The 22,966-nt window shown below is 47.6% G+C and overlaps 1 protein-coding gene across 1 annotated transcript in view; it reads right to left on the bottom strand.

The window, feature by feature from the left end:
• The window catches only part of adck1 (aarF domain containing kinase 1), a 124,356-nt gene that overhangs the window by 2,065 nt on the left and 99,325 nt on the right, over positions 1 to 22,966 (bottom strand). The window lies entirely within an intron of this gene.

The raw sequence follows: 22,966 nt of genomic DNA, 5'->3' as shown, positions 1-22,966 counted from the left end.
CCCTTTAAAAACGATAAATTTCTTCTCAGTATTTCTCCCTTTCATCCTCTAAATAGTTAACGTGCTGAATCAGACAAACTCTAATACTCAGCCAGTTTACTGAAATGCTCTGCAGATGCTAGAGGAAGGACAGATCACATGGCTCTTTACATCATATACTCATTGCTTTTTCAAAAGCTCAAGCACACACAGTATGAATGACTTTGGGCACAGCTGCAGGTGCTTTGCCAGGCAGTATTGGGTGAAACTGTTGATATTGCTGGGTCTTTAGAAATGTATCATTTAGTCACCTTAAGGTAGCATGTAAGTGGCTGCAAGAAAATGGAAAAAACACTGCAAAATATAGCCAAACCTACTTCAGAATAGAGTGACAGTGCATTATGTTATGTTATGAGTAATTTATGATTTATAGGCTAAAATCACAAATTGGCAGCAGAATTTAGTGCAGAAAATGAGACACAGTCGAAGCTTTGAGCTTTTGACAATTCATTAATAGTTATAGCTAGGGATGAGAATTGATAAGAATTTAGTTATATTGATTCCATTATCAGTATCACTTATCGATTCTCACTGTGTTCTCGTTGGCTCTGCTTTGAGAGTCACCACCACTGCTAAGACATTACATTTGTTCAAACTAATTGCATGCCGTGTGATCAAAGGTTTGTGCATGTTGGAGGTGTTTCCCCTCTTTGTTGTGATCAGTGCTGGCTTCATTTCTCCAAAGAATTTATTAATTATTACTCATATTACAGAGAATACTGTAGTTACTTAATTACCTCTGTAAAATGAACCGCATTGTCTCCTAATTACCATTCAATGTAATAAACCTATAGGCTACAATCCCACACACCAATATATATGGAATTTATATGATTAACATTTGACTCTAACCTGTGAACTTTGTGATTTGCTTTTTTACTGTAGAGTGTGTGCAAATGGGTGTAACTATTACAGTGTTTACAGTGTGTTAGATGGAGGAGTTGTACAGGGGGATGGTCACGGGCAGGAATTACTTCCTCTGTGGTGCGTTTGGGTAATCTCAGTCTCTCACTGAGTGTGCTCCTGTGACTGGCCAGCATGTCATCGAGTGGGTGGGAAGTATTATCCAGGATTGTCCTTATCTCAGACACCACCTTAAGGAGTCCAGCTCCATCCCCACAACATTACTGGCCTTACAGATCAGTTTATTGAGTCTGTTGGCATCTGCAACCCTAACCTTCTGCCCCAGTATGCAACAGCATAGAGGATAGCACTGACCACAACAGACTCATAGAAAATCCTGAGCATTGTCCGACAGATGTTGAAGGACCTCAGGCGCCTCAGAAAATAGAGACGACTCTGGCCCTTCCCGTAGAGTTTAGTGGTGTTTTTAACCCAGTCCAGTTTATTGTCTATGTGTACTCCAAGGTATTTGTAGTCCTCCACAATGTCCACGTTGACCCCCTGGATTGAAACAGGGGTCTTCGTTCCACTCCACACCTCTCTCATGCTGATCTGCTGTAGTTTCCACTCCAGATTCCTCCTGTAATTGTCCTTAGCCTCTCTGATCTTGTCCTTTAGTAACACCTGTACCGTTCTCACCTCCTCTTTATTGCCCCCTCTGAAAGCCCTCTTCTTGTCATTGAGGAGAGCTTTGATGTCCTTAGTCACCCACGGCTTGTTATTTGGGTAACAATGAACAGTCTAGCTGAAACAATGGAATCAGTGCATTTATGTAGTCAGTAATTGACTCAGTAAGCCAGTTGATGTCCTCAGTGTGTCTCCCAGTCAGTCAACTCAAACCAGCCCTGTAGTTCTGCTAAGGCCTCATCTGACCACCTCCTAATGCTTGTCGTCATCACAGGTTCCCTCCTCACAATCGGCACATAGCGCAGGACATTAGCATACAGTAGGTCTAGGATTCTCTCCCCCCTGGTGGGATAGACCACATACTGTGTGAATGTTGGTAGTGTATTGTCCAAGGTGACATGGTTAAAGTCACCCAAGATCACAGTGAAGGCACTTGGGTGCTGATAGTGTCACATGCAGCTGTGGGGTTAGCAGAGGGAGGAACATAAACAGCCACCAGGATCACATGGGTGAACTCCCTGAGTAAATAATACAGCCTGAGTCCAACAGCATACAGTTCAATGTCCGGGCAGCAAATCCTTTCTTTGATTGTTATGTAGGCAGGGTTACACCACCAGTTGTTAACAAGAACAACAAGCCCCCCTCCTTTCTGCTTACTGCTAGCGGCGCTGTCCCTATCAGCCCGAACAGTGCGGAAGCCTTCCACGGATGCGTTGTCTTCTGGAATATCCTGGTGCATGCGTAATTTGATGAACCAATCAAGCTACACTCCCGGTATTCCCTCTGACTCCATGCTAGTGCTGTTAGTTCACCCATCTTGTTTGCTAGCAACCGAACGTTCCCCGTTATAATAGGCAGCAGACATGGTTTGTACCTCCTTCTCTCTTTGAGGCTCTGCTGTCTCACCGTCTCCTTCCTTTTCCTTTTCTGTTCTCCACCTCTGCATCCTGCGTGTTTTCCTCCAGATCTGACCAATAAGCTAGCCGACATCAGGGCAATCAGCTGATCTCTGAAGTAAACAACCTGTGCGGTGTGTAGGGGCTTTTACACAATAAAAGTAACAGTTCCGCGGCCACAAGCAGAACAAAACTCTCTCAATCCACATGAATGAAAGGTAAGCTATTAAAACAGACGGGCACTCTAATTACAAAGAAAAGGACAAAGAAATAAGTAAGAAAACAGTTAAACTAAAGCGAAAAAGCAGGAGCAGCTGTAACAGGCTGCATGCTGGCTGATGGATGCGCACGAGGGGCACATATATGATCTTCCTCACAAATAAAATAAAATAAAATAAAATAAAATAAAATAAAATAAAATAAAATAAAATAAAATAATAACAACAAAGGTCGATCAAATGGACAGATATGGCACAGCCGTGATGATCCACTTGGTAAAATAAATCCGTTGGGCATCTTTGTTGGCCTTCAGACAACAATTTTGATGGATAAAGGACCAAACGGGACAGACAAAAGAAGAAAAAAAATGTATGAACACAAAGGCGACAGCACAAAGCAAAGATAAACACCAGCCACTATTTTCCTGAAACATGATCTAAAATCAGCTGATTGTAGCACAAGTACAAGTGACTTTGAAAGGCAAACTAACAATTCCAAGGAATTGACCTACTGGAAACTCAATTCCAATCCATATTTTTAGCCAGAGCCAGACTGTTAATGTGGCATATCAGGAATTTGACTGGGGGGCTGACAGACTTTTGGGTCGATGGGTCAATTGAAGTACTGGCTGTGCACCAGCCCTATAATCTCTGAAAGCAGTCCATTCAATTACTTTCATTACTGACACTGTATTGCCCAATCAAATCTCTTAACATAGCTGTTCCCTCCCCTACCTTTGCTGTGCACTCACGCAGCTTGTAGAGCAGAATGTAGTGTGGAAGAAATGGCAAAAATTGTGCAACTGAAAAGCTAAGAGACGTGTTATACATGCTAGATGTCAGGGCTGCTGTGTAGAAATGTCTAGAACTGTACAAGATTAACGGGACCCCAAGACCCTTAATCAGGAATTCAATGGACATGACACAAACAACACTAAAGGCCAACTTCAAGCCAATTGCAGAAGTCACCATCAAGTGCAGCATCTACCAAGGAGATGCTCTGTCCCCACTGCTGTCCTGCATGGGCCTGAACTCCCTCAGTGAGATCATTGGCAAGACTGGCTACAGATACCAACGACAGAATGGAGCAATCGTCAGCAACCTCCTCCACATGGATGACATCAACCTGTATGCCAAGAGTGAATCATCGATTAACCGATCCACACCACTAGGATCTACAGCAACATTGGAACGTCATTCGGACTGGAGAAGTGTAGTTGGATGGTAACAAAGAGAGGGAAAGTAGTCAGAACTGAGGGGAATATACTACCAGAAGGCAATATTGCAGACATCAAGCACAGCTACAAGTACCTTGTGAGCCCACAGGCAAATGGGAATCATGAAGAGGCCGCTAGAAAAACTGCAACCACCAAATACCTGGATAGAGTCAGGCAAGTCCTGCGGAGGATACAAGATTTGGAAGAACAAGATTTGGGGCAATCAATACCTATGCCCTGCCAATAATCAGATACCCTGCTGGGATTATAAATTGGCCAAATGTGGAGATAGAAGCCCTCTCCGTGAATCGCTACCTTATCGCTGTGGAGGGGTTTGTGTGTCCCAGGGATCCCAGGGGCTTTGTTGTCTGGGGGCTTTTGCCGCCTGGTAGGGTCTCCCATGGCAAATTGGTCCTGGGTGAGGGACCAGACAAAGAGCGATTCAGAAGACCCTTATGAAGAGAACATCAAGGGAACAATTTACCCTGCCCGGAATAGGGTTACCGGGGCCCCGCCCTGGAACCAGGCCCGGAGAGGGTGCCCGAGGGCGAGCGTCTGGTGGCCGGGCCTTAGTCCATAGGGCCCGGCCGGGCACAGCCCGAAAAGGAGACATGGGCCCATCCTCCCGCAGGCCCACCACCCGCAGGAGGCGCCACAGGGGTCGGGTGCATTGTGGGATGATCTGATATCGTAGTGTTGGTGTTGTTCCCAGACCATCATGAAAATGTTGTTCCAGAATCAACATTGCAAGTGACCAATCACATTGTTGTGATGTTATTCTTTGACGCGCCAAGCCATTTGTGCATTTATGAAATTCCAATGTTGCAAGGACAATATTAATTCTGCTTAGCGTTTATTAAAGGGTCAGGGTCAGGGTCAGGGTCCGTTGATCGGCGGACAGAGGCGGTTTCTCGCAGCTTAAGTATAGTTTTTAGTTTTACAGCGTTTTTTCCCGAAGTCGCAAAAGTATGACGTCACAACATTCTGATTGGTCACTTGCAATGTTGATCCTGGAACAACATTTACTATGTTGATCTGGGAATAACACCAACACGACGATATCAGATCGTGCGTGCATTGTGTGCCGGGTGGTGGCCAGGAGCGGAGGCCCTGGCGGACTGATCCCCAGCTGCTAAGACTGGCAATAGGGACATGGAATGTCACCTCTCTGGTGGGGAAGGAGCCTGAGTTAGTGCGTGAGGTTGAGAGGTACTGGCTAGATATAGTCGGGCTCACCTCTACGCATGGCTTGGGCTCTGGAACCAGTCTCCTGGAAAGGGGCTGGACTCTGTCTCAGTCTGGAGTTGCCCCTGGTGAGAGGCGGCAGGCTGGGCTGGGTATTCTAATATCCCCTCGGCTTGCTGCCGGTACATTGGGGTTTTTCCCGGTGGATGAGAGGGTTTGTTCCCTGCGCCTTCGGGTCGGGGAACGGGTCCTGACTGTCATCTGCGCTTATGCGCCGAGTGGCAGTTCAGAGTAGCCAGCCTTCTTAGAGTCACTGGGGGGGGGGGGGGGGGGGGTGCTGGAAGGTGCTCCACCTGGAGATTCTGTTGTCCTGCTGGGAGACTTCAATGCTCACGTGGGTAACAACAGCGTGACCTGGAGGGGCGTGATTGGGAGGAACGGCCTCCCTGATCTGAACCCGAGCGGTGTTTTGTTATTGGACTTCTGTGAAAATCACAGTTTGGCCATAACGAACACCTTGTTCGAACATAAGAGTGTCCATAAGTGCACGTGGCACCAGGACGCTCTAGGCCGCAGGTTGATGATCGATTTTGTAATCGTATCACCAGACCTGTGACCATATGTTCTGGACACTCGAGTAAAGAGAGGGGCTGAGCTGTCAACTGATCACCACCTGGTGGTGAGTTGGATCAGGTGGCGGGGAAGGACGCTGAACAGACCTGGTGCACCTAAACACGTAGTGAGGGTGTGCTGGGAACATCTAGCAGAGGCCCCAGTCCGCGAGATCTTCAACGCACACCTCCGGCAGAGCTTCAACAGCATTCCGAGGGAGACTGGGGACATTGAGTCCGAATGGACCATGTTCAGCGTCTCCATTGCCGAAGCTGCTGCATTGAGCTGCGGCCGCAAGGTGGTTGGTGCCTGCCATGGTGGTAATCCACGAACCAAATGGTGGACACCAGAGGTGAAGGGAGCCACCAGGCTGAAGAAGGAGTCCTATCGGGCTTGGTTAGCCTGTGGGACTCCGGAGGCAGCCGACAGGTATCGATAGGCCAAGCGGAATGTGGCTCGGGCAGTGGCTGAAGCAAAAACTCGGGTGTGGGAGGAGTTCGGAGAGGCCATGGAAAAAGACTTTCGGACTGCCTCAAAGAGATTCTGGCAAACCGTCAGGCGTTTCAGGAGGGGAAAGTGGTGCTCTACCTGCACTGTGTATAGCGCTGGTGGAGCGCTGCTGACATCGACTGAGAAAATTGTCAGGCGGTGGAAGGAATACTTCGAGGACCTCCTTAATCCCACTGACACGTCTTCCGAGGAGGAAGCAGAGTCTGGGGATGAGGGGAATGACCCGCCAATTTCCGGGGGCGAGGTCACTGAGGCAGTTAAACAACTCCTTGGTGGCAGAGCCCCTGGTGTTGATGAGGTCCGCTCCGAGTTCCTGAAGGCTCTGGACGTTGTGGGGCTATCCTGGTTGACACGTCTCTACAATGTTGCGTGGAGATCAGGGGCAGTACCCCTGGGAAAGTCTATGCCAGGGTGCTGGAAAGGAGAGTTCGTCCACTAGTCGAACCTCAGATACAGGAGGAACAATGCGGTTTTCGTCCTGGTCATGGAACACTGGACCAGCTCTTCATCCTCTCAAGGATACTTGAGGATGCATGGGAGTTTGCCCAACCAGTCTACATGTGTTTTGTGGACTTGGAGAAGGCATTCAACCGTGTCCCTCGGGATGTCCTGTGGGAGGTGCTGCAGGAGTATGGGGTGTCTGGCCCACTGCTACGGGCCATTCGATCCCTATACAACCGTTGCAGGAGCTTGGTTCGCATTGCCGGCAATAAGGCGGACTCGTTCCCGGTGGGTGATGGGCTCCGCCAGGGCTGCCCTTTGTCACCGATTCTGTTCATAATTTTTATGGACAGGATTTCTAGGCGCAGCCAAGTGGCGGGGGGCTTTCACTTTGGTGGCCTCAGAATCTCGTCTCTGCTTTTTGCGGATGATGTGGTTCTGTTGGCTTCATCGGGTGAGGGCCTCCAGCTCGCACTGGAACGGTTCGCAGCCGAGTGTGAAGCAGCGGGAATGAGGATCAGCACCTCCAAATCTGAGGCCATGGTTCTCAGCCGGAAAAGGATGGAGTGCCCACTCCGGGTCGGGGATGAGTTCCTGCCCCAAGTGGAGGAGTTCAAGTATCTCGGGGTCTTGTTCACGAGTGATGGGAGAAGGGAGCGGGAGATCAACAGACGGACTGGTGCTGCACCTGCAGTGATGCGGACGCTGCACCGGTCCGTCGTGGTGAAGAGGGAGCTGAGTGTAAAAGCGAAGGTCTCAATTTACCGGTTGATCTACGTCCCTACCCTACCTACATCAGGAAAAAGGAACATAAGAAGCTGGAGACATACCAAGGGCTCAGAGAAGAGCTCCTCTGTGGGGAACACTGGGAGTGATCCCCAAGCTGGGCAAGTGGCTCCAGCAGGCCCTGGCCAAATATCAGAAATCTCTGTCCAGAAGAGCGCAGTCGTAGGAACAGGAAAGATACTGCACAGGATCCTGAAGCTCCCAGAACTCTGAAAGAGAGCCCAAACTTGAAGCATAAATACCGCCCTCAGGGCAAGTGGGGAATTTTATATGTATTAAAAAATCCCCTCTCACCCCAGCTGCAGTGCTGCATAGGATGCACCCTTGCAACAATTCAGTTTGAGAAATGTTCTGCTTTCCTGATATTGATCAACTGGTCTTGTTGCAAAGTGGAAGTGTTTAGGAATCACAGCAACTCAGCCACAAAGTGGCAGCCGATGTAAAGTTACAGAGCAGGGCTGCTGAGTGGGCCGGGCATTGTGTGTAAGACTCCAACACTCCGCTGACTCAATAACTGCAGAGCTCCAAACCTCCTCTAGCATCGACATAATTATAGAAACTGTGTACCAACAGCTCAATGGCACTGGTCTCCAGTGGAGAGTAGTTCTTACAGGTAAATGTCTAGGTGGGCCACTACTTTTGTCGAGTGCACACTGATGAAAGCTTTTCTAAATGGATGAGTGAAAGTGAGGTAAAGTACAGTGCTGGACTCAATTCAGCCAGGTTCCTCCAATAGACAGGAAACGTCACATTGATTAATTCTACCATAAATTTCAAATCAAACAAACTCCATCGCATATGTCATGCTGAGGGAGGACCACAGTGAAAGGCATATTGGATTTTTAATAAGAAGAAAATATCAGCCTCAATGTAACTAAGAAGACATTACCAAGAGGCTTCAGTGAGTGAACTTTCTGTCAGGTGACTCAACAGAAGAAAGCCAGAAGGAGACAGATGGGAGGGAAGAAAAAAACACTTACCCTGTAACCCTGTTTTACATCAGCGGCTATTGAGACAGAGTGTGGTCTGTGCTGCTGTGCTGTGAACAGTGTGGGCCAATGGATAGTGACACCTTATTTATTATCCTGAAGAGGAATAATGATATTGCTTTGGCCTATGATGCAGAGCAGGCCAGAGCCACAAAGTTGGGGTTGGGTTTACGGTGGCCTTGAGAGCCTAACAGAGTCTGACTTAAAGAAGCCAGAAAAAATCTCTACCAGACACGTGATGGTGATCTGTCAAGATATAAGAAGTTTTATTCTTTTTTCTTTCATACTTAATGTGATTTGTTGAAACCAAATTCATTATCAGTGCATTGGGTCATTGTTTGTTGATGAAGATGATGATCTCACTTATGCACAACATCACTCACAGTATAATTTCATTCATTTCATTTCATTTATTTATTCATTTTCAGGCACAACAAATACCTATATTGAACATAAAATACACAAAACAAAAAACAAAACTTGCCTGAAAAAGGAGTGGGACGAAGAAAACTTATTAAATCCCACCCCTATACTCACTCATCAACAAAAAAAAAAACAATAAACTTCCCGCAGCTACGCCCATCATTGCATACAGACCCATCAACAGCCCCGGGCAGATACAAGCATCTAAGCGGCAGCTCGCAACCAACAATTAGAGCCTTCATAACTGAATACAGAATATATAAATTATAAATTGCATTACCACAGGTAACAGGCAGTAATAACTACAAGTAACAGACACACATACATATACATACATATATATCTACACACACAAGTACATATATGTGTCACGGTCCGGGGCAGCGGCCGTGTGGAGAGTGGAAGGAGGACCCAAAACGCAGCACTTATTCAGATGTGAGGGTGATTTATTGTTAATAACAAACACAAAGTGGAGATGGCAAACAGAACTAAGGACGAAACTAAACTGGGATAAACTACACAGAGGAGTGGCAAACCTGAACATGAAGGGAGAACAGCAGGGAGAACACGCAGAGGATTACACCAGGTAGGAACACAGACGACGCGACGAGGAGCAGAGGAAATCACACGCTATAAATACACAAAGAGACACTGGGAAATCACACACAGATGGGGGAAACAGCTGGACCTGATTAACCTGACGAGACAGGGGAACACTAACACCAGGGACCAACAGAGGGAGCACAAACCCAGAACCCAGTGTCTAAAATCCCAAACACAAACCATCCCAAAACAACCATGAATAATAATGAAAGTAATAACAATAAGTACATAAACATAAAGTCACTGAGTCATGGTCGCAGGACCATGACAGTACCCCCCCCCCCCCCTCAAGGGCTGGCCCCCGACAGCCACAGAAACACACCACCAGATCCGGGCGGGCGGCAGGGGGCCCAGGACGGAGGGACCGGACCACGACCACGGACGGAGGCCCCAGAGTCCCAAAACAAAGATGAACACAAAACCCACAGGGGAGCAGAGTCCAAAGCACAGTTCAGGAGGCCGTCCACGAAGAAGGCAGCGGCGGCGCGTAAAGAGTTCAGGAGGCCGGCCGTGCGGAAGGCAACGGCGGCGCGTAAAGAGTTCAGGAGGCCGGCCGTGCGGAAGGCAGCGGCGGCCACACAGGCGATGGCGGTCCGGGGGCCGGCCGTGCGGAAGGCAACGGCGGCCACTCAGGCGATGGCGGTCCGGGGGCCGGCCGTGCGGAAGGCAACGGCGGCCAGTCAGGCGACGGCGCTCGGCCAGTAGCCTAGCCAGCGGTCCAGAAAACGGCCGTTTAGCTCCAGACCCAAACGAGGCTGGGCCAGGCGAGGCCGAGGGCACGGAAGCCGGGACCGCAGCAGGTGGAGATGATGATGCAGACACGGAGGCTGGACCAGGCGAGGATGCAGACACGGAGGCTGGACCAGACGAGGATGCAGACACGGAGGCTGGACCAGACGATGCTGAAGATGCTGATGATGGACCAGACGATGCTGAAGATGCTGATGATGGACCAGACGAAGATGAAGATGCTGATGATGGACCAGACGAAGATGAAGATGAAGCCGGACCAGACGAAGATGAAGATGAAGCCGGGCCAGACGAAGATGAAGCCGGGCCAGGCGAAGATGAAACCGGGCCAGGCGAAGATGAAACCGGGCCAGGCGAAGATGAAACCGGGCCAGGCGATGAAGAAGCTGCAGCTGAAGCTGGGCCAGGCGAAGCTGACGCTGTAGCTGAAGCTGGGCCAGGTGAGGATGAAGCCGGACCAGAATCAGGCGAGGATGAAGCCGGACCAGAATCAGGCGAGGATGAAGCCGGGCCAGGCGTGGATGAAGCCGGGCCAGGCGTGGATGAAGCCGGGCCAGGTGTGGATGAAGCTGTAGCTGAAGCTGGGCTAGGCGAAGCAGACGCTGAAGCTGAAGCTGGGCCAGGTGAGGATGAAGCTGGACCAGAACCAGGCGAGGCTGAAGCTTCAGGCTGAGGCGTGGCAGAAGCAGGTGGTAGCGCTGCAGGTGATGGTACTGCAGGAGGCGGCGCTGCAGCCACAGGTGGAGAAGCAGCCGCAGGTGGAGAAGCAGCCGCAGGTGGCCGGACGGGATCCTCGGGCCCCCCAGCCGACATGGCAGCAGGTGTGGCATGAGGCTGGACGAGCTCCTCGGGCCCCCCAGCCGAAGAAGCAGGAGGCCGGACGGGATCCTCGGGCCCCCCAGCAGGCGAAACAGGAGGCTGGACGGGCTCCTCGGGCCCCCCAGCAGGCGAAACAGGAGGCTGGACAGGCTCCTCGGGCCCCCCAGTGAAAACAGCCGCAGAACCAGTGGGCACCGCAGCCCCCGGCACACACGAAACAAGACCAGTAGGCACGCGGGCCTCCGGCACACATGAAACAAAACCAGTAGGCACGTGGGCCTCTGGCACATGTGAAACAAAACCAGTAGGCACGTGGGCCTCTGGCACACATAAGGAGGGCTGCAGCTGCGCAGAGCACTGACCCTGCTCAGGCAGTGACAGCCCGGTGCAGTTCACAGCTGGCATCTTGGCCACCAGGGGTCCAGAGTAAGCTGAGGGTAGTAACCCCGCCTCTGGGGAAGCCCCGGAGTGAGTAACAGTCACTAATGTTGCCAGCTGTTGAGGAACAGGTCCGTAATGTAACAGTTCATCTCCCTGCCTAGAAACAGCGGTGGAAAAACAGTGTGAAAACTGTGATTCAGCTATTACCGGAACCGTGGGTTGTAGCGATGCTAGCGGTGATGGTGGCGGCTGAGTGGCTAACTGGAGCGGCGGCAGAACAGGCAATTGCGCCCCCAGGGAGGCTAACGGCTGAGCTACTGACTGGGGAGCTTGTGGCCGAGCACTGAACTGAGCCGGAGAATGGCGATAAAGTCCTGGCTCAGAAGGGGTGGCAGAGACACAGTCTGTTAGTCTTGCAGAGGGTCTGTACACGCCCACTTGGGAAGGATCAGTCACCACGAAGGTGGGTAAGCGATCCATACAGTCTCCCATCCCGCTCTGAATCGCCCCAGAAAACAAAGTCCCGGAAACTGGGGAAGCCAGAACATGTCGCTCGCTCACCGCCTCGGGCTGCTCGAAAGTAAAAGCAGACGGGGGGTGAAGTCCGAGGTCCAAAAGGAGGAACTCCCGCTCCCACGAACAAAGCGAGCCCAGAAGCCATGGGAGACCGGTCACCAGACGCTGTAGCCGCCTCTCTATAGCGCGCTGGGACGTGCCACCCGGGCTTTCCAGCCACAGGTCGATCAGCTCCTGTGTGGCATCGATTAGATTTTCCCGTAGCTCCCTGGACGGGTTAAGCGCTGCTGGGTCCATGTTGTGGTCGCGTCGTACTGTCACGGTCCGGGGCAGCGGCCGTGTGGAGAGTGGAAGGAGGACCCAAAACGCAGCACTTATTCAGATGTGAGGGTGATTTATTGTTAATAACAAACACAAAGTGGAGATGGCAAACAGAACTAAGGACGAAACTAAACTGGGATAAACTACACAGAGGAGTGGCAAACCTGAACATGAAGGGAGAACAGCAGGGAGAACACGCAGAGGATTACACCAGGTAGGAACACAGACGACGCGACGAGGAGCAGAGGAAATCACACGCTATAAATACACAAAGAGACACTGGGAAATCACACACAGATGGGGGAAACAGCTGGACCTGATTAACCTGACGAGACAGGGGAACACTAACACCAGGGACCAACAGAGGGAGCACAAACCCAGAACCCAGTGTCTAAAATCCCAAACACAAACCATCCCAAAACAACCATGAATAATAATGAAAGTAATAACAATAAGTACATAAACATAAAGTCACTGAGTCATGGTCGCAGGACCATGACAATATGTACATACATACGCACACTTTATTTTTTATTTTTTATTTTGGAATCCATACCAGCAATGACCCACTGATTCATTTAGCTGTAGTTCAGTTGAACGTGAGCTTACTTTGACCACAGACTGTATAGAAAGGATTGAAATGGCCACCACATAATCCACTAGTTAGTGAAGGTTTATTGTAGAGTGTGTTTGAAACCAGAGTGTGAGCCACTGAAATCTGAAACCTATACTGGGCCTTGTGGAGTCTTTACCCCTCTATCTAATGAGGTCCAACTAACTGAAGAGGTCTGAACAAAGGTTTGGTTCAATTCAGTTCAGTTCCATTCATAAAGGAAAATAAACAGTAGCTCAGTTTAGTGTTGGCTTCTGATCTCAGACCTGCTTCTGTAACTGAATGTCGTCCGCTGCATGAAGAAAACATGACATTTCTCTGACAGCAGTAAATAGAACTTGATAAAGGTCAAACGTTTTTTCTTGCATGTTGAACTAAAAACTCATCTAGAATTGTGTCAGTGTTTTTCTAATAGTGTGTGCTGTTTGAGTTTATTTAGAGTCATTCCTACATATTTATGCAAAATGTGTATAATTTTCTGCAGGACTGAATAGAGCATCATTATGTTTAACACAGTGCATATGCTAGAGGCTAATGTATGGCGTTATTTTTGTGCCACTATTCTGAGCGCACGTAAAAAAAAATTTGAGCGCACGTAAAAAAAGTTTGCAGGTGCAAGTGTTGTATTTTGAGGAGAAATGTATTTTGAGCGAATAAAAGCTGAATTTGAGTGAACAAAATTCATTCCTGCGTGCAAAAAATGTATTTCAGTGTTTGCTATTATCCACACACACACACAACAGCAGCCCCTCTCGCTCAGTTTTTGCACTTGCGCTCGCTCGCAAAGTGTTGTTCGCGCTCTCAACATTTCTGCCCGTGCACGCTCAACTCTTTCTGATTGGCTGTTCTGGTCTCCAATCAGCTCAAAATGATGAAATGCAATATCCCAGAATCCATTTCGTCCAAAACTCAAACGAGGCAGTGGTGGAGGAACACAGAGTGGCGGGGTTTGAAATATTACTCTTTCTGGGTCACAAAATAAACTTTTAAGATATTTTCATGTGAGAATGTTTCTGTGTAAACTTCAAATACCTGCTCGATTCATCAAGACATCACATATTTGCATAAGTGCTCTAACGTTTTCGGAGCTGCGCAAATGCAAAAACTGAGTGAGAGGGGCTGTTATTGTGTGTGAGTGTGGATAACAGCAAACACTGAAATACAGTTTTTGCACACAGGAATGAATTTTGTTCACTCAAATTCAGCTTTTCTTTGCTCAAAATAAACTTCTCCTCAAAATACAACACTTGTACCTGCAAACTTTTTTCACGTGCGCTCAAATTTGTTTTACGTGTGCTCAGAATAGTGGCACAAAAATAACGCCATACTAATGTACCTAATAATTTAACAAACAGGAAGTTTTGGCTCTAAGTTTGTACAATGGGAGGAAGGGTAGCCTCATCTTTTATATAGTCATTGTGTAGCTCTCTCTGTGTCTGAGGGCGGGTCTGTCTCCTGTTAACAATGACTGCAGCTGGGAAAGCTGAGAGGCTGGTGGTTTGTGCACGGGCATTGTGGGTAAACCACTATTCTGGCCACAATCTGATGGGCGAGCAACATAGGAGGCAAGCTGCGCTGCTTTCACTGCCCTGAGATCAGTTACAACCTTCACCTTGTATGGAAACAGAGCTAGCAATAGCAAGTAACTGACCTTAAGTGATTCAGAACTGTAACGGGTAAGTTTCATCTTGGCCAACATGTGTCATGTAGAGAAGATGGAGTGTAAAAAAGTTGTTAATAAGTCCTTTAGTACATTAGTAAGGAAATCCATGACAGTGATGGAGGGGACTACAGCTCAGACTGTGTCTGTTGTAATAAAACAGGCGGGTTGACTAGGTGCAGGCTCAGCAGCACTTTCAGATTAGCATCTATGAGAATGAGCGAATCTAATATGTTTAAGCTATTTTGCCAACACTTCATCTTCATTTTTCATTAATATTTTTAATCTCCTATGTAGATATTAGCAGTTAACCATGTCACACACTGCTCAAGCCTTTTAATTGAGATGATTTTTTTGCTATTACTATTTTAACATACTAGACCTTTCAGTGATTCTCCCAGGACAGCCACTACAGCATGATTACAGAATCTGATGCTGGACATTAAACACAATATTAAGTATTTAAAATGAGCTCAGTCTTATACATATTATATATAATATATTATTATATATTATATTATATATATTATAATGTTATAGTAATGTTAATGACTGAAACCATTGTTCCTTCAGTGGTGCTAGTTTCGGTCATTGTGCAAATGTGCTGTTTATAAGGTTGGAAACCTGCAGTCAGGTGAGACTGAAGAAGTCACCTGGATGAGTGATGAAACATTTCTTGCACTGAAAACGTCCAGATTAACAGAATCCACCTTTTGGGATATACCCGTTGATTCACACATTGGCTTAATTTGCATCCGTTGGACTGTGGGAGGAAGTTGGAAGACACCCACAAAGGTACAGTTAAAACATGCAAACTCAACACAGGAAGTCCCCACTCGACCAGGAGATCTGACGCATAAAGCTTCCACTGCACCACCATGCCAGACATCAAACATCACAGCCCTCCCAGAATCTGATAAGGAACCCCAGGGACCAGCAAATGCAGCACATCACACCAGTTTGTTTTATTCTTTAAAGACTCCAAACAAAGACAAGATGGAACAAGTGGCTTTTAACTTATATATATAAATTCTTTTCCTCTGAAATTCAGGCCACACTCTGAACATCAGCCTGTCATTTCCCAGGGTATAATCCCTGCACCAGCCAGTCTCAGAGACACACTCACTACTCAGTCTGCTGATAATTTGTCTGTCTGGGCAGTTGACCCAGCCAAACTGCATAACTGTAAAAGTGTCAAAAGGGAAACAGTTTCTGGACAAGACACTGAACATCCAGTGGCTGTGCTCATTTGCAATGCCCTGTGAGGTGAATTCAAATGTGTGTTGATTTTTTGGCATTTCCTCTACATGTCAGGGGACAAATTTTCTCCAAATGTGTCAATCTAGATTCACCCAAAATCACACAAAAGATGCAGAGGTGCTCATCTCCCAACGGTTTAGCATTATAGTGTTTTCTCAGACCAGTGTGTTTGTGTGTTTGTCTGTAAGAGATAAAGACCAGCATGACTGCACTAGATATATTGTATAGTGTGTGTGTGTGTGTGTGTGTGTGTGTGTGTGTGTGTGTGTGTGTGCGTGCGTGCGTGCGTATACTTGCCACAGGAGGACCATCCATCTCTATCACACAGAGCCACCCAGGGATGCCAATGCTAATAAGATCAGCTCTCTCTTTCTTTCATGGAGAGAGAGCAGAGACGAGCCCTCCCGTGGTGGAAGAGCTCTGAAGGAGTATGAGAGGTCATCCATTTACAGCACATGTTAATTCAAAGTGTGAGGAAATTGTGTGGATATACCTTAGTGGTGTTCTGCAGGTATCACAAACACCACCAATATTAGGGTTAAGGGTTAAATATAGTACATATAATATAGCACCATTATGCCAACTGGATTTTTTTGGAAAACTGTGTATCAAGTAGCTCTGACTTTTTATTTTCAACATGTTCAAGCATCTTAGGTTGTTTTGGGCTCTTCACATTTTCTCCCATCTCTCTGAGAGATACTATTTGTAGCTTAAAGCTTGTAACTTGTAACAATATAACATTAGTTCAGTCATGCAGTCTTGGGAGATCAGCTGAATGCAAGGACACGTCAGCTGATGGTTCAGCTTATACAATTATATCCAGTTGTCTGTTGTATATAAATGAGACCATGACATGTTTGCAGTGGAGGGATCAAAAACAGTAAAGGTGGTCAAAACAGTAAAAACAAATCTTGTCAAATAACTAATCATTCCACCTTTAGTTATGTGTATGATCTAAGGTGACAACAGATATGACATTTGATTAAGTCAGAGATAATATGAAAGGAAGAGCTGGAGGTGGCTGGCAACACCACAGCAACTGAACGCAGGTAAAACCAGCCCAAGTAGTGTGACATAAACTCTGTGTCACAGAGTGTGGGCTGTGTCAGGGTGATTTATGGCAGGATAGCAACAAGAGTGAAAGGGAAGGTTTACAAGGTTGTTGGCTCTCGACCAGGCACTTCCAATACAAGAAGGTGTGAACTGGCTTTTTGTGAACTGGCTATTACGCAGCGTCTCCGCAAATTGCTACCTTATCATGGTGGAGGGGTTTGTGTGTCCCAGGGACCCCAGGGGCTATGTTCTCCAGGGGCTTCGGCCACTTGGTAGGGTCTCCCATGGCAAATTGGTCCTGGGTGACGGACCAGACAAAGAGCGATTCAGAAAGCCCCTATGAGAAGGCCATCAAAGGAACAGTTCACCCTGCCCAGGATGGGTTACCGGGGCCTGTCCTGGAGCCAGGCGCGGGGAGGGTGCCTGAGAGTGAGTGTCTGGTGGGCACAACCCGAAAAGGGGACATGGGCCCAACCTCCCGCAGGTCCACCACCCGCAGGAGGCACCATAGGGGTCGGGTGCATTGTGTGCCGGGCGGCGGCCAGAAGCGGAGGCCCTGGCGGACTGATCCCCGGCTACCAAGACTGGCAATTGGGACATGGAATGTCACCTCTCTGGTGGGGAAGGAGACTCTGTCTCAGTCTGGAGTTGCCCCTGGTGAGAGGCGGCGGGCTGGGGTGGGTATTCTAATATCCCCTCGGCTTGCTGCCTGTACGTTGGGGTTCTTCCCAGTAGACGAGAGGGTTTGTTCCCTGCGCCTTCGGGTCGGGGAATGGGTCCTGACTGTCATCTGTGCTTATGCGCCGAGTGGCAGTTCAGAGTAGCCAGCCTTCTTAGAGTCGCTGGGTGGGGTGTTGGAAGGTGCTCCGCCTGGAGACTCTGTTGTCCTACTGGGAGACTTCAATGCTCACGTGGGTAACGACAGCGAGACCTGGAGAGGCATGATTGGGAGGAACAGCCTCCCTGATCACCAGACCTGCGACTATATGTTCTGGACACTCAGGTAAAGAGAGGGGCTGAGCTGTCAACTGATCATCACCTGGTGGTGAGTTGGATCAGGTGGCGGGGGAGGACGCTGAACAGACCTGGTGCACCTAAATGCGTAGTGAGGGTGTGCTGGGAACGTCTAGCAGAGGCCCCAGTCCGTGAGATCTTCAACGCACACCTCCGGCAGAGCTTCAACAGCATTCCGAGGGAGACTGGGGACATTGAGTCCGAATGGACCATGTTCAGCACCTCCATTGCCGAAGCTGCTGCATTGAGCTGCAGCCGCAAGGTGGGTGGTGCCTGCCATGGTGGTAACCCCCAAACCAAATGGTGGACACCAGAGGTGAAGGGAGCTACCAGGCTGAAGGAGTTCTATCGGGCTTGGTTAGCCTGTGGGACTTCGGAGGCAGCTGACAGGTACCGACAGGCCAAGCGGAATGCGGCTCGGGCAGTGGCTGAAGCAAAAACTCGGGTGTGGGAGGAGTTCGGAGAGGCCATGGAAAAAGACTTTCGGACTGCCTCGAAGAGATTCTGGCAAACCGTCAGGCGTCTCAGGAGGGGAAAGCGGTGCTCTACCTGCACTGTGTATAGTGCTGGCGGAGCGCTGCTGACGTCGACTGAGAAAATTGTCGCGCGGTGGAAGGAATACTTCGAGGACCTCCTTAATCCCTCTGACATGTCTTCCGAGGAGGAAGCAGAGTCTGGGGATGAGGGGAATGACCCGCCAATTTCCGGGGGCGAGGTCACTGAGGCAGTTAAACAACTCCTTGGTGGCAGAGCCCCTGGTGTTGATGAGGTCCACTCCGAGTTCCTGAAGGCTCTGGACGTTGTAGGGCTATCCTGGTTGACACGCCTCTGCAATGTTGCGTGTGTGAATGTGTGTGTGAATGGGTGGATGACTGGATATGTAAAGCGCTTTGGGGTCCTTAGGGACTAGTAAAGCGCTATATAAATACAGGCCATTTACCATTTACCAGATCAGGGGCAGTACCCCTGGACTGGCAGACCGGGGTGGTGGTCCCCATCTTTAAGAAGGAAGACCGGAGGGTGTGTTCCAACTACAGGGGGATCACACTCCTCAGCCTCCCTGGGAAAGTCTGTGCCAGGGTGCTGGAAAGGAGAGTTCGTCCGCTAGTCGAACCTCGGATACAGGAGGAACAATGCGGTTTTCGTCCTGGTCGCGGAACACTGGACCAGCTCTTTATCCTCTCCAGGATACTTGAGGGTGCATGGGAGTTTGCCCAACCAGTCTACATGTGTTTTGTGGACTTGGAGAAGGCATTCGACCGTGTCCCTCGGGGTGTCCTGTGGGAGATGCTGCAGGAGTATGGGGTGTCTGGCCCATTGCTACGGGCCATTCAATCCCTATACAACCGTTGCAAGAGCTTGGTTCGCATTGCCGGCAATAAGTCGGACTCGTTCCCGGTGGGGAAAAGGCTCCGCCAGGGCTGCCCTTTGTCACTGGTTCTGTTCATAATTTTTATGGACAGGATTTCTAGGCGCAGCCAAGTGGCAGAGGGCTTTCACTTTGGTGGCCTCAGAATCTCATCTGTGCTTTTCACGGATGATGTGGTTCTGTTGGCTTCATCGGGTGAGGGCCTCCAGCTCGCACTGGAATGGTTCGCAGCCGAGTGTGAAGCAGCGGGAATGAGGACCAGCACCTCCAAATCTGAGGCCATGGTTCTCAGCCGGAAAAGGGTGGAGTGCCCACTCCGGGTCGGGGATGAGTTCCTGCCCCAAGTGGAGGAGTTCAAGTATCTCGGGGTCTTGTTCACGAGTGATGGGAGAAGGGAGCGGGAGATCGACAGACGGATTGGTGCTGTGGCCGCAGTGATGCAGCACAAGAAAAATGAGCAGAGAATCACCTGATGTCCAGCCACACCCTATCATCCTCCCTCTGTGACCTCACTGCAGCACGGCCTAAAATAAAGTTTAAACTTTAAAATAATTTCCTTACATTTCTCTTGTACTTTAACATGATTTATCAGTAACTACATGAAGATACTTTTCTTCATGTCTCATTAAATTTATGCTGTTTTATTATTAGCTTAATCACACATGGATATCCATTTCAACATAATCTCTTGTTAATTGTGCTCATCAGATCAGAAGAGAGAGAAATGAGACACATGCATCACAGTATCAGTGTCCTTGAATTTCATGCAGCCTCTGAGGAAACAAAGTTTGAATCACCTTAGAGGGACTCTGATGACGCACTTTGTAGTCTGTACAGGTCAGATACAGAATCATTATGCACAATCACCAGATAAACAAAAATAAAGTCCAGGTTGCACAAAAACAAAATATCTCTGTAAATTTCTAAATTAGAGAAATACTCAAAGTGTTTTTGTTTCATTTATTTTGTGAAGACATGCCAGCAGTGACATGATCAAACCTATTGGTTTTATTTTAGTTGGTTTTAATACTCTGCTAGGAGCCACATGTCCTTTGTCATGTATAGTGATGTGATATGCTAACTATATACAGTTTATATAATGACACTGATTACAGCTTAATGTTGTAGGACACTCAGAACTTGGTGGAGCTTGAAAGGCTGACACTGTGAAAGTCATGAGTGGGCTTACTGCAGTGGGCTGGCCCTGTCGTCCTGGTTTGACCTGTTCCTTTGCCTACAACCTTACAATATGTATATTTTACACACAACTAAACTTTGCTTTTGTTAAATGTTCACTTTTGTTTTCCCAGATAGCTCAACCTGAAACACTGAAGTTTGAGGACCAGTTCCTAAATACCAAATTGCCTGATTGACATAAGGACAACGAATTATAATTCTTCTCACTGGAATATTGACATGTTTACAGCAGATGTGTGTAATTGTACCTGTCTGCGATATTTCAATTTTATTTTGAACCTTGTTTTTCCATTAGGGTTAGGGTAATTATATACATATATACATAATTATAAAAGGTGTTCCTGATGTTGCTGTCATTCGGAACCGCTACATCGATCACTACGGCCGTCTTCTTCTGTTTGTCTACCACCACTATGTCCGGTTGGTTAGCCATCACCATTTTGTCCGTCTGTATCTGGAAGTCCCACAGGATCTTAGCTCGGTCATTCTCCACCACCCTTGGGGGCATCTCCCATTTTGACCGCAGGACTTCCAGGCCATATTCGGCACAGATGTTCCTGTACACTATGCCGGCCACTTGGTTATGGCGTTCCATGTATGCCCTGCCTGCTAGCATCTTGCACCCTGCAGTTATGTGCTGGATTGTCTCAGGGGCATCTTTACACAGCCTGCACCTGGGGTCTTGCCTGGTGTGATAGACCCCAGCCTCTATGGATCTTGTGCTCAGAGCTTGTTCCTGTGCTGCCATGATTAGTGCCTTTGTGCTGTCTTTCAGTCCAGGATTTCTGGATGTTTGGATGATTATTGAATATGTATGTATTTTCTTACAGTGCAGGACCTCCTGGTAGAGGACTCAAGCTTGAGGAACACAAACATATCACCTAACAGCGGGGTTAGATGAAGATTTTCATAGATACAACCTTTAGTAACTCATATTTGTCACTAATTAGTCTTGTGATATTCCAAAACTGAACCTTTAGAGTTCTGTAATGAAGAATTTCTACCTGTGTCAAAGTCCCCTGATGAAAAAGATGAATGTGTGGTAGAAAAAGAAACAGAGTAGATCCATCAAACATACGGGTTCTTCAGTGTCTGTTACACTGCTGCAATACCAATTCCCCTTAGGAAGAAGTAGAGTACTTAATTTACCGAATGATGGATTGATTATGCATGGTTGCCATTCACTGACCGTGTCACTGGAAGCACAAAGATAAATGCAGGAGCAGTCTGTCTGCTCAGAACTCAGCTGAAGCCCATTGAACATGACATCATCATTAAGCACACGCCAATCCTAAATACATATGGACAGCATTCAAAAAGCTGTAGAAGGTGAAGTGTTCTGCCTGTCCAAAGTTTGGTGTTTATTTATTGTTTGGTTTGTTTGTGCCAGCTGATTATTTCAGACGGATGATCTGATATCCTCGTGTCGGTGTTGTTCCCAGACCATCATGAAAATGTTGTTCCAGGTTCAACATTGCAAGTGACCAATCACATTGTTGTGACGTTATTCCATTCGTGCATTTATGAAATTCCAATGAGGCAAGGACAATATCAATTCTGCTTACTGTTTATTAAAGGGTTACGGTTAGGGTTAGGGTCAGGGTCTGTTGATCGGCGGACAGAGGCGGTTTCACGCAGTTTAAGTACAGTTTTTTGTTTTACGGCGCTTTTTCCCGAAGTCGCAAAAGTATGACGTCACAACATTCTGATTGGTCACTTGCAATGTTGATCCTGGAACAACATTTAGTATGATGATCTGGGAACAACACCAACACGAGGATATCAGATCAACCATTTCAGACACTGTTGCATAAATGAATGGAAACACACTACAGCGTAGGTGTCCAAGATAATGAAGTGTGACTGTTACCCATTTATCAGTAACAACAACATTCTGTGGCACAGAAGGAATGAAACAGGAATCACAGTGTCGGGCCTTCAAAAACACTGATTAGTGGGATACAGGTATAGTGTTTTATATTTTCATTTGATTGGTGGCAACTGCACATGATATGACTCAATTTAAGAGTAACAGCCGGAGATAATTATCAAAATAAATAATAATCACCAATAATAAAACGTAAAATGAATGGTTAAATAAACTTTTTTTTAAAAACGTACCATCATATATATTTATGATAACTGGAGTCAACTACATTTTACATTTAGTTAGCTTGTAACACTCAAGTTATTTTTTTATACAGTTTGTTACTGATCAGTGAGTAAATGGTAAATGGCCCGTTTCTACTTTAGCACTCAAAGCACTTTATAAAACATGCCTCATCAACAACTTGGGGTTCAGTATCTTTCCCAAAGATACTTTAGCATGCAGACTGAGGCACCCAGGAATTGAATCCCCAGGTTCCATTTACCACCATCCAATCAGTAGATCTAATTATGGAATTGACCGTGCTAGCTCCTGAGCTACAGCCTACAAAATTTTGAGTGGAAATCTTGTTAATAAAACTTTATCAACATCATTCGATGTCACAGTTTAACATCCTCTGATTAGTGTGTACTTTTTGGATGCAACCTTAATTTTACAATCAGACATATTTTGAGTC

This window comes from Aulonocara sp. 'chitande type north' Nkhata Bay, linkage group LG19 (assembly GCF_057382095.1).
Source record: "Aulonocara sp. 'chitande type north' Nkhata Bay isolate Kocher_YH1m ecotype deep benthic linkage group LG19, A_spYH_male_GT1.1, whole genome shotgun sequence".
Classification (NCBI taxonomy): domain Eukaryota; kingdom Metazoa; phylum Chordata; class Actinopteri; order Cichliformes; family Cichlidae; genus Aulonocara; species Aulonocara sp. 'chitande type north' Nkhata Bay.
Note: the sequence above shows the minus strand (reverse complement) of the source record. Positions and strands in the feature narration are given on the sequence as shown.